Consider the following 6332-nt stretch of genomic DNA (forward strand, 5'->3'; position numbering starts at 1 on the left):
AGTTAACTGGACATCAGGAGAATCTTTGGGGGCAATATCACTGTAGATTTATGTTATTCTCACAGATTTACCAGACATCCTTTTATGGTACTACTGAAAACAAGACACCTTTGACCTAGCCCACTGTGGCCATTCTTGAGTTCTTATGTGTTTTTTCTGTGATTTTAGTGTGCGATTTATAATATGCCTATCCCAGGAGCATCCAGGCTGCATTAGGATCTTATAGACACGCTGAAAAGCATGATATGTATTTCTTGTTCTATATTCAGAGCTTGGCATGCTGAGCACCTCATTTCTGGGCTAGGATTATGGTCAGGAAGAATGGGAAATATCCCAGACCAGAACCACCTTAAAAGTAAAGCAGGCTTAGTCTCTTCTGCATGATGACAAGGCATTCAAACCTGTTCAGTTTAACAAAAAGAAGGCTGCAGAATTGATATGGCCACTACTAATGAATAGTGACCTAGGAAGGACCGACAGATGTCTGGGTTTACTCAGGCATGTCTTCTCTTTCTGCCTGAAATGTTTGCCCAGGTGGAATTTTCCCATTTGTCCAAAATTCCCAGACGTCTGACCAGCGCAGCAACAATAGCTGTAGCTAGGCTCTGCGTGACCAGGAAGTCCAAGCTAATAACTGGTGCACGCAGGCATGTCAGCTGTACAGCACACATGCGTACACCTGTTTACAAAATCCCTACCTGAACCTGATAATGTGATTATATAGAACTCTTAATCTAGGGGGAAAAGATACAACAAAATCCCATGGCTGGATGCTGAAGGTGTGCATGCTCATTTTCCATATCGGTGTTTTCAAAGGTGGGGAGAAACAGCTGGTGAAGTAACTTACCAAGGATCATAGTGAATCTTCCATGACCAACACGGTTTAGACCAAGCACAAACGTTATTTCTGAAAAACGCACGTTCATTCATACAGGAAGCGAATAGGGAAGTCCTGTGGCCTTCAACCCGCAGAGACGTGCTCACAGTGGTCCCTTCTGCCTTTAAAAACTCTGCATCATCCTCCATCTCCTGAGACACCCTGCCCTGAAGAGAGCTGTGAATATTAACTAACATTGCAAGGATGATCTTTGGAGACGTCAAGACAATACAGCAGTGAAGGGTCATGAACACCCTCATGATGGCACCTGGCTCTTCAGAATAGCAGCTGGAGCTTGATCTTAATGTCACGGCTCCTCTAGTCCAACAGGAATAGGAGAAGACTGCAACCAAAACAGAGACCAAGGGACCTGAGCCAAAGGCTGCAACTAGGTAAAAAGAATCAGGATTTTGTCCAAAAGCCCTAGACTTCAACCATTAGCTAGCCTGGAGGCTACTGGTTTAAACATAGCAGCCAGTCCCAGAGACAGTCCCACTCACATTTGCAAGGGAGCAGCTGAGGGGACCTGCCTGTCCCGCAAATGCTGGCAGACCTCAGCCAGGGTGGCCTCGCATCCAGACCTGGTGGCCCTGGTACCTCTGTTCATGGCCCAGAAGGGAAATTGTTTTTTCACCTTCCCCAGTTGCAGGCTGTTCCTGCCAGCAGCCTCAAAGCTCCTGACCAGTTATTAAAACAGCCTCAATCCCACTGCCTAGAGAAAGCAAACATGACCGGTGGAAAACAAAAAAATATCACCCAAACGTCCAAGGAAACCATGCGCAGAGGCGCTGAGCTATATCCAGCACAGATTTTTCAAAAGGACAAGGATTTTCATGGCTCAGCGTTCTAATTTGTTTGACCGTTTATTTCCAAGGAACACATCCAAGAGTGACAAGCTCCATTTATTTCAATGGGCAGCATATGCCAGCAACGTGAATGGCGTATGCTATAAAAGAGAATGGATGTTCTCAAGCATCCTGGAAAGCTGTCCTTTCGACAGACAGAGGACGTGTCAGTAATGGAAGTGCAGCTCTGCTCTGACAAGCAACACCATAAAAGCGGCGTTGTGGGTTCCCGTGTTTGATGTCTCCCCATGGCAGCCCTGTGAGATTTGATCAAGCTGCAAGTGAAAAATTATTTTCTAATACCTGGCACCGTGCTGGAGAGCCCAGCTGAGTTCTTTCGTTCTTCTGCTTTACCAGGCCAGAAGGACGTCTCCTTGGGACAAGTGGCTACTCCAGGGTGTTAGTGCTGCACCCTTGCAGACTTTTAGTGGGTACACACCAACCCTGGCTATTCTCACAAATGACATTACCTTCAAATGATCGTGTGACATGAATCTGAGATTTTCACACAAGAAAATGCCCTCTTTCCATAAAATACCATAATATGGCAGCTCTGTTTTCAGTCTTATCTCTTCTGACTACACCCTGAAGGCGATCCTCTTCTGAATCTTGCTTTTCCAAAGCCTGATCCCACTGACATCTGAAAAACCCTGGGTTGTGATCTCTGTTACGAACTCAGCACCACCTGTCACCTGATATTGTTTGACCGCCTGTGACACTTTGCTATAAGTATCATGGCAGTGGGCAGCTTTTATTTGCTATCATTAATGAATTAACTATATATTAGTTCCATGATAGGTCTTATCTAGTGATCAGTCAGGTCATAAGATTTTACTGGCTTGTCAGCAAACCCTGGAAGTCAAAACAGAGGGATTTTCTTCTTGCTTTTCAGTGAGATGACCCCTACAAAGATGTGGGGTTTTTGATATTGAATCTTTCTCTGGCCACCTTTCATCCTCATTAAACTTATGGCATTGCTGGGAAGAAGATGGGTGTTGTGTGAGCTGCAATGCCATCCACATGAAACCAGCTCCACTTCTCCTATGCTTCCAGCCCTGGCAGCAACGTCTCAAGCCAGGTAAAGAAGAAGAGACATCCTTACAGTCCTCCAGCATGGCAAAATGTAATCCCAGATTCTCCTCCAGGAGGTGTCTGTCCACTTGTGCTTCAAGATTCACTATGATGGATTTAGTCTGCAGTAAGGCCACAGCCATACAACGTCCCTGGACGTCCACTGTACAAACTGGAGATCAGTTTTTCCTATTCGCTTTCTCTTCATCAGGTGAAACTTGAAGGCTGTGGTTTTGCCTTTTAAGGAGAAGCCAAACCAATGCTATTCATGCCATTGAGGTCAACCTTTGATACAATTTGGGATGGGCTTGTCGTGATGCCAGTGAGGTGCTTGCTTAGTGAAGAGGCCAACCACAGGCTTGCACTGGCCATGCCTATATGGAGGGATACAAGTCATAACGTGGCCTTGCATCTATGCAGCTTCCTTTGGGACCAACGTTTGTTTCCCAACCTGCAGGTCTCCACCTGCATCAGGCTGTATTCTAAGAAAAAAGACACAGAGAGCCTAAAGAAGAGCTTTGTTTTAGTTTCCATCAACTGCACTTTTGTCCCATAATTTCTGATCATTTCTGGTGACCTCCACATCTGGGCCAGTGAGCCCTGGCAGCGCTGAGCTCTGGAAACCAGCATCTCCCTCCAAGTGTGAGCAGTGGGAACAAGGAGATCCCTCTGCTGGGATATTTGGTCCCGCTTCTGGGCTTTGGAGTTTTGTCTGCTCAGAGAGGAGCCAGGCTGTCAGCTCCAGCATTTCTGACTGGCTTCTTAGGGCTAAAGATACAGAGACTACACCCTGGCTCTTGTGGTTGATGTGAGAAGATTTGCAATATTCCAGCAGGGCTGTTCGGGTGGACACCGCCAGCCTGGCATGCCCAGGGCAGGGTGGGAACCTCTAGATTTAACACATCTGGGAGCAGAGCAGTGGGGTAATCGGATCACAGTGGCAGTAAACAGCACTTTATGGGGTGTCAGAAATGTCCACTCATAACCAAAGGGCATCAAGAAGCAACTGCTTGGTCTCTTCCTGGAAATTAAAAATAAAAAGCAAGCCATGTGATGACAGCATCTGCAGCAGAGAGCAGGGTGGCTTGCATGAATTAGCAGCTTCCTGCCTGTTGTCTATGGCAGCCTTAGCCAGCTACTTGTTCCATCACCTGCAGCTTCTGTGGGCTGAGGCCTCAGACTTACACCTTGAGGAGTTCTGCAAGCCAAAGCCCCCAGCACTGAGCCACAGTCGAGTAAGAGCTGGAGAAGGTCTCCTTCACAGCTTGCTCCTTGAAGTGCAGGATGGCGGTCATTTGATGGAATGGGACCTCGAGTCCTGCAATGTGGAGCACAATGACCTTGAACTGCTCAGATCCTCATCTCCAAAGAGCACCTGTGAAGTTTAGCAGAGAGCTGAGCTGAATGGGGATGTGTCAGCCTCTGTGATTTTCTTCTGAATCTTCCTGGCAGGGTAGTTGAGATTTTAGTTACTTCTCTTCACAGTAGCAAAGGGGTTTACTGAGTCCCAGTGATGCTGCCTTGGAGACATGGTGTGGGCAGGGGAAGGGAGAGACATTCCCACATTTTCCCTGGAAGAAATGTCCATGAGGACCATCTTGCAGGCATTTCTTTTGCTAGTGGGCCAGGTGACACGCAGGGAGATTGTATTCTTTGCCAGAGTATCTATGACTTTCAAAAAAAATGACAAACCCCCAAATTTATTCAGGCGTGTTACTCATTCTTGTTAAGGTCCTGTAAATCATACCAAGAGCAGAACCTCTCATCATTCAGAGATCTCCCAGCCTCTTGCATATGTTACTGGATGATCCATGGGGACCCCTGCAAGTGTTTTCCTGCCACCTCGCCCCCACCCATCCTACTGATGGGACCCAGGGAAAGAAGCATCTCTGGCAAGACCAAGCACCCACAGAGCTGCCGGTGAGCAGCAGAACCAGCTCTGCTCTGTGCTGGAGACCACTACTTCACCCACCCCTCCTGCTGCCCCTTTTGGGGGGCTCTGGAGGGACCCCGCCAGCACAGGATTCTGGCACAGAAAAGTCCCCAGGATGGAGATGATTACACCCAGAAAAGTGGCTATGGCCCCCATTTAATGGGATCTGCAGGGAGGGAGATAAGGAAAAGGGGATCAGAGCAGAGAAGGGGCTGCTAGATGGGAGGGGGGCTGGGGCAAGGTGGCAGCAAGAAGAGTCACCTTCGTCACAGCCATCCCCTGGCTCCAGTGCGAAGGGGCCTGGCTCCATCCAGCCTCTCCTGATCAGAAAAGCCACAGACCCATGGCCGGCTCCCTCTCCTCATTGTCTGTGTGCCGGAGCTGAAAAAGGGGGGGGGCCCTCTCTGCCCCACCAGCTCCAGCAGAGTTGTGCCTGCTGTGCACTGGGATTGGAGATGGGTAGGAGATGGGGCATGGGGACCACCAAAATAAATGCACTAGAAAAACAGTCTGATGATTCTCCACATACTTGGTGTACATGATGCAAATTGATGTTTAAAGCTTATTTATTATCTTGCATGCAAAATGCCAGCGGTGTTTTTCTAGATCGGTGAGTATCCAATATTTTTTTTTGGGGGGGGGTGGGGTGGGATGGGGAACGATGGCAGTGGGAGCGAGCATGGCTAGAGACTGTATATCCAGAGGCTAGGGTTTATATCATGGGCTGCTCTCGACTGTTATAATTTGTGGCACAGATTCAGCGAGAATCTGATCTGCTGAAAATATTTGGGCTGTGAAAACTCCCACACTGTGACAGATGTCAAGTCCAATTAAGTGACTCGTGTCCAGGTTTCTGTCCAATAGGCTTTCCCATTAAATATCAATTTAGGAGGGAAAAAATGCCGTCCCCTTTTCTCCGAGCCTTTATCTCTTCCGACCATCTCTCGGCTAAACCCTTTGGTACCAGGAGCGGATCTGCACGCATCTCCGCTCCGTCTGTCTGTCTGTCTCGCCCCTGCCACCTTCCGCACCCCTCCTTGGCTTCGTTGCCACTCCGGGAGGGGTGGGAGGAGGAATTGCACTTTCTTTTTGTGCGTGTGAGCGTACCTTTTCCTGCACCGACGTTCTCTCTCGCAGCCGCTCCGAACCCGCGCCGAGATTTTCGTTTATTTTTGTTTTTGTTTTGGGTTTTTTTTTTTCTCTTTTCTTTCCAGCGTTCACATTTCTTTCTTTATTCTCACCCGAGAGATGCAGGAGGAGTTAGGAAGCTCAGGGACGGATGGGGGTTTCGTTTATCCTTTTCCCCCACCCCCTCGCCAGCTCTTGAAGGACCAGAAGAAAAACTAAACCAAACATTTATTTTTTCGACGGCGTCTCCCTCTCTTGCTTCTCTCCGCCGGACCGGTGAATTAACAAAACCGCACGTTACATCCCCTACTGCCCCCCTTAAAAAAAAAAAAAAAAAAAAAAGAAAAAAGAAAAAACAAAAGAAATTAAAAAAAAAGAAATAACAGAGAAGAAAGGAGGGAGCGACGCATTGTCACCCCGACCCGCGGCGGAACAAAGCCGGCCGCGCCGCGCCGGGCTGCTCCGCGCCCCGGGCTCC

This window comes from Charadrius vociferus, unplaced genomic scaffold, assembly GCF_000708025.1.
Source record: "Charadrius vociferus isolate BGI_N301 unplaced genomic scaffold, ASM70802v2 scaffold162, whole genome shotgun sequence".
Classification (NCBI taxonomy): Eukaryota; Metazoa; Chordata; class Aves; order Charadriiformes; family Charadriidae; genus Charadrius; species Charadrius vociferus.